This window comes from Branchiostoma lanceolatum, chromosome 11 (genome assembly GCF_035083965.1).
Source record: "Branchiostoma lanceolatum isolate klBraLanc5 chromosome 11, klBraLanc5.hap2, whole genome shotgun sequence".
NCBI classification, from domain to species: domain Eukaryota; kingdom Metazoa; phylum Chordata; class Leptocardii; order Amphioxiformes; family Branchiostomatidae; genus Branchiostoma; species Branchiostoma lanceolatum.
The window spans coordinates 5,353,813-5,360,598 of record NC_089732.1 but is presented as its reverse complement, the minus strand read 5'-3'; positions in this window follow the sequence as shown (position 1 = coordinate 5,360,598).

Genomic DNA, 6,786 nt, shown 5'->3' with positions numbered 1-6,786 from the left:
AACCGAGCTGTCAGGCCCTTTTCCTTAGTTTTTTCCATCAGATAAAACCCCTACCTTTTCACAAATAAGAAACATGCTGAAATTCCCTCCCGCGATTTTTCAAAGGTCACAATAGGTCACTACAGTTTCGTGACAATCAGGAACAGTGGGGTGTCCTGCTAGGCTTCCTGTGTTGAGTGTAAAGTGGACATGAATCTGAAGTCTACTACAGTAGTAGACTACCATGAGTAGTACTACAGTTTTATTGAACAAGTTAAAGGTGCCCTAAGCGATTTCAGGGGGTAAAACTTGAAATACTCTGGGGAAGACAATTCTGTTTGGTGAGGTTGAAATTTACATTTACTTCCCCATATTAGCACATCTGAATCATTATTTCGTACTTTGGGTGTTTGAAAATAGCACAGAAGCAAGCCACAAAAGGAGTATTTTATTTATTGGGTCCCTCCAAAAATCAGCCCAGAATCCAGCCGTAACCGTTTTCTGTCGACAATTTTCGGTAACTTCCGGCCGCGTGACGTCACAATGCCCAAGCACATTGAGCCATGACCACATGATTATTTCTTCGGAAGCATTCGGGACTTATCGGTCAGAATCGTGCATGTTCGGAAGATTTGAAATGATGGCTGGCCTCAAAGTGCTCAGATTTTCAATGAGTTCCCACCACACAACGACATCACATTTTTGCTCCAAGATGGTTGATATGCGATGGGATAGTGTTATCTAAACTTACTATGGATAGAAATCAGAAAAAAAATTGATTTTGAATGTATGACTTTCAGCGCCCTAATATTGCTTAGGTTGCCTTTAAGGCCCAATTTACACTGTGAACCTGTATTACTACACATGGTAGTCTACTACTGTAGTAGACTACAAATTCGCGTTCACTTTACACTTAATGACAGGAAGCCTAGCAGGGCACCTGCCGTTCCTAATTCCCACGAAACTGTAGTGACCTATTGTGACCTTTGAAAAATCGCGGCAGTGAATTTCAGCATGTTTTTTTATTTGTGAAAAGGTAGGGGTTCATCTGATGCGAAATACCAAGAAAAGAGGTCTGACAGCTCGGTTTTACTGAGAAAACTTAAGAATAACCGCAGATGACCCGAAATGGAACACGTGATCAGTTCAAATGGCGACAGATCGAACATGGTTGTTGCCATCGAAGTGTAGTCTACTACCTCTGTACTACAGTTTCTCTTTATACCCGCTTCGAAGTCTCACAGAACCTCCGCCGAAGTGTAGTACTACTACCCCCGACTGAGGGTGTAGTAGACTTCTGTAGTAGACTACAGTAGTTTTCTTTTTACACCCAGAAAAAATAGGTAGTCTACTACAGTAGCAGACTACCATGTGGAGTACTACAGTTAAAAGGACAAGTGTAAATTGGGCCTAATTTACACTTGTCCTTTTAACTGTAGTCCTACACATCGTAGTCTACTACTGTTACAGTAGTAGACTACAGCTTTATTCTGGGTGTAAAAGAAAACTAGTCTACTACAGAAGTCTACTACATCCTCGGAGGCTGTAGTGCTACACTTCGGCGGAGATTCTGCGAGACTTTGAACCGGGTGTAAAGCGAAACTGTAGTACAGAGGTAGTAGACTACACTTCGAAGGCAACAACCATGTTCGATCTGACGTAAGTCGAACTAAACGTGTGTTCCATTTTGGGTCATCTGCGGTCATTCTCTAGTTTTCACAGTAAAACCGAGCTGTCAGGCCCTTTTCCTTGGTATTTCGCATCAGATAAAACCCTTACCATTTCACAAATAAAAACCGTGCTGAAATTCCCGCCCGCGATTTTTCAAAGGTCACAATAGGTCACTACAGTTTCATGGCAATCGAGGAACAGCGGGTGTCCGGCTAGGCTTCCTGTCCATATATATATGAGTGTAAAGTGGACGTGAAGGCTACAGAAGTAGACTACGATGTGTAGTACTAAAGTTTCAAAGAACAAGTGTAAATTGGGCCTAAGTATTTAAACGCACGGTGGGGTGAAACAAGCTGGTTCACCATTCCGAGTACGCACGAGTAGCGACAAATATTGTGGGTAATATGTCAAAGGTGAAGGCCCCTGAGACACAACACGTCTGGACATTGTATCAAACTGACAGTGACTTGTCTTTCGAAACATTAGCAATTTTTTGGTCAGTTTATTTGTGCTTGTCTTTTTTTCAGTTCACCTAGATCCAATTAGCTAATTATATTGCATTATAGCCCATTTCTTCACCTTTAAATTGATACCAAAGTCCCCTCGTTGATTCCTTAAGAAACAGTTTTGCCCCGAAAATATATAACACCATGTCAATTTTTAGGGCGTCTTTTTCTGAAGGAGGAACCAAACACAATGAACTTTCACAATGCTTTACAGAACTCAAAACATATCTAATGACATTTGGTCAACTTGCACATGAATCCCGCTTTTTCTAGCTTCCAAATGATATCAGTCTTACTCGGAAGAATTTCAGAAAATGTGTATACGACGGCAAAGCTTGAGCTGTTGGTTTTATTAACTTTCCCAAACACTTGTTGAAAGTTGCAACATTACACCTGACCTCGACTAACTCCCGTGGCGGAAAAATGGAACGTACCGTCTGGGGCTCCATCGTTGGAACGCCAGCTTTCGAAAGCGATGGCTTCAAATTTGACTAAGTTTTAAAAAGATTAGGTACCTTATACTAAAACCTCTGTCTGTCTGGACTTCACTTTTATCATGTCAAATATTTCATTGCATGTGATAGTCGCATTTATACAGCTTCTCATTGAATACTAAGAAATGATTTTTGTTATGCCACGCGAAATTTATCAAATGTATCCAAAGTACATGAGAGCGCGGATCGGTACCTTTAAATAGGCAAAAATTTCACCACACCGATCTTGGCATTGTCGCAGATATTTTCGGGGCAAAAGTGTTTCCTAATCAATTAACCAGCGGACTTTCGGGTATTAATTCAAAGGTGGAGAAATGGACTATCGTGCAATGTAATTAGCTAATTGGATCTAGGTGTACTGTATACAAGACAAGCACGAATTAACTGACCAAAAATACACTATGTCTCGTGGGCCACAGCGTTCGCTTTCATTCTGCAATGCACGAAATATCTACATGGTTAGACTTGGCAAATCCTGTAGATATGAAAAAGTATAGACCTAGTTAATGTAACCATTCTTTTGTTGCCCACAGTAGTTGTTACATGCAACCAGGTCACATGTCCACCCAGGTCCGGTTGTGACCCTTTGAAAGCCGTCTAACTTAGACGCAGGTCGCAGAACAAATGCCGCCTAACAGCTGGCTGCGCGTTCGACTGAACAAGCCTAGCTATAGACCAATAAGAAATTGTAGCTACTGCCAAAGATTAGTGCAACAATCTCGATTAGGCCCAACGCATATTCGACGACATCCGACGCGTCTTGTCCAGGTGGTTTCTTTCGAAGTCTCACATATCTCGTCTCGAAGTGTCGACTAGTATCCATCCCTCTCGCCCCGATCCATCGCTTCCAACTCGCAGGTTTGGGTAGAAACCATCCTCCTGAAAGCAGATAAAATGATAATTCTTAAGTTTCTGTTCTTTTCTCACGATTCTTACTGCCACGATATATCACAATATATGATTTCGCAAGTATCCTTTGTATGGATATGAATACAATGCGACTATGAGAAAATGAGACCACACCTAAAGTGGGTATCGCACTGGACTGCACGAAATTGCGGAAGGCATTCGCAGAGTGGCAACACTGACATGTCCAAGAAAGTTATCCTGTATCTGACTTAGAGCCGAAACTGTGAATGTGACCGTCAATTCCGGGCGCGGCCATTTTGTTTGTAGGGGTCACGTATTATCTCCATGAAAAAAGGCTTCTTCATGGCGATATTGTTTTGAGTGTGTTTGCGTGTGTGTTTGCGTGTGTGTATGTGTGTCTCCGGATGCTAAAGTCAGCATACCTGAAGAACGTCTGGGCGGATTGTAATGGTATTTGGTATGTGGGTAAGTGTTGGTGTCACTGGAACTGCAATGGCGTATTTGTCAAAATCTTCTAATAAGGAGAATAACTGAAGAAAGGAGCAAAAGATTTTCATGTTATTTACTATACAGGTAGCTTAGACAGAGATGTATACAATGAATTGCAAATTATGCAATTTGGGACTGAATTTGCATAATTAATGAGGAAAATCTATACCTCCATTCTGGGCATGTTGTGGTAGCTCACACCTGTTAGTTTCAAATTTGGGACAAGAATTCCCCAGGTCCCAACAGCTGGTGGTCAAACCACAATGGGGTACAATACCCAACCTGTATACTTGTTTCTAATCTAATTTTCATAATTAAGGGGGCATTTCATAAACCCACTCCGTTCAATGGTACTACAGTTAAAAAATGCAACATATGTTGGAACTGAGAAATAAAGGACATTGATAGATAAAAGTTATGCAAATGAAGGCCTAATTTGCATAATTAATGAGAAAATACTGTAATTCCATATTGGTAGATAACTGGAATGTCATACCTGTGGCATTTGGAAGTCATGTTACAGTGAACATAGTTCAATATAAATTATGCAAATGTGGGCCTAATTTGCATAATATATATTTCATGGAGATTTCTTGTTTGGTTTATGTAAAGTTTGCAGGTAAGAAGTTGTTTTCTACTTTGCCCATCGTTGTGCAGCCTAGTTTTCAAACCAAAGCTGCAAACTTAACCAAAAACAAAAAATTGCTAATAACAACTTCTTCCCCGCAAACTTTACTTAAACGCAAAAAAATGTTAATGCGCAACTCACGCGCGCTTGCATATACGCACACGTGTGACAGGGCCCCAAGGGGGCAAGCGAAATCATTACGATGTCACAATTAATGTCAGCATGAACGAACCAGACATAGTACACATGCACCTCATATCTGGTATCAGGACATTTCGCCACCAAGACGTTTCTCAGACAGGTGATTCGTCGTCATGCGCTTGCCCCCTTTGATGCGTTTACATATACGTAACATGTACATTTAAAGAAAGTGTGAAACTCGCGTTTCTCCCTGGCTGGAGGGAACCACTTAGAAATATTAGTAAACTCCACACATTTTATAAAATCAAAAATCACTTTGGAGGGAGACTATATCACATCAATTCATAATAAACCGTTTGTAAAAAGCATAACTACACTGAGAATCAGCGCACGTTGTCTAGACGTCGAAAAGGATCGACACCACAACACACCAGGCACTCACAGATTGTGTCCCACATGTAATGAAAATATTGAAGATAAATTTCAATTTGTGATGACCATGGTCTGTCCCACTTATGGCAAAGAGAGAGATGCGCTGTTACAAAGTACTAGTATTACTATTAAGACAAATTTCACCCTATCTGGTACGATATGTCCCATGTATTGTTGTCATGTCCAACTCCTATACCACCTACAGTACATAGGTCAATTTCATTATACTTCATTCTAAAAGCGAGGGAAAAAATATCCATACATGGCTTTATTGTTATTCATACACTGTTATCGATAATGTTTTGTACTTATAATGGTAGCATAGGTTAGTCTTGCAGTATTATTGATTTAGTGCCATATATTGTACCACGTACGATTGTCGAACAATAACATTCACTTGCTCATCTGGGCTTCAAACGCAAATGCGCCGCACGTCAGTGAGAGTGCAAATGAAAACTTCGCGACGGTGCCGTCATGAACTGCCGCGGCAGTGCCGCCGCAGTGCCGGAGCCCAGTGAGAGGGGGCCTTAAGCCCCCCCTCTCACTGGACCCGAGTCACGCTGACGGCGTCGCTGCGGCCGATCGAATTGACAAAGCACTCAACGAATTTCATCGACAAAAAACGAATCTTTTTCAGCTTTGTGTGTTTTGTTGTCTTTTTGGTCATACTTGTACGTTTTGAATGATCTTTCCATATAAAGTCAAGGGTAACACAAATCCAGTTTAGGACGCAGCGACGCCGCCAGCGTGCCGCGGGTCCAGTGAGAGGGGGCTTTAAGTACATAGAGAGACAATAGACCGATCCTGTCGAACACCATATCGAACGAATAGAAGACCCATAGAACCCCCTGTTCTATTCAGCCCACCTCCGTCAGAAACAGCGTTGGCGGGGCAGAAATGGCACGTGTAAAGCAGCGTGGGACAGGTTTTTCACTGTATTGGTTGAATGCATGCTTAGAACAAAAACGAATTTAAAAAGAAAATAGATCGGGCACTCAATGAGAGGAAGCTTATACCACATGCTGACTACTACAAAGTCCGCAAGCGCAGAGTTTCGTCTCTTCCGTTACTGGTGTGTGAAACTGGTTAACTTGAAAGGGAACAGGGAAGTAAAAGTATGCATTTTAATTCTTAGTTACTAAATACCATGCAGCTGTTATGCATGCAGTCAATACAGTGTCACAGATATATGAACCCTCTTTTACACGTGCATCGGCTGTTTGTCAGAAACTGGGCGCTGATGCCCACCGACAAGGGAAAGTTATGCGGCGCATACCGCTTTAACATTGACCGAAAACATTGCGCTCTCACCGCAACTACGACCCCGTTCACACTCATTTTTTTTTCAATCGCGATTGAAGTATAATCGCGATTGTTCGATCCGATCGCGATTGAACGCAAAGAAACTCTTGCGTTTACACTGCTTTTCGCCAAGTGGATTAAAGTACGCCGTGATCCGATCGCGATTGAAGCACGATTGAGGCACGCTTATTATTTGAAACACTTGTTACAAAATGGCGGGAGTCCACCAACTTTTGGAGAATGTTCTGTAGCCGTGGAAGGGAAGGCAATCGGC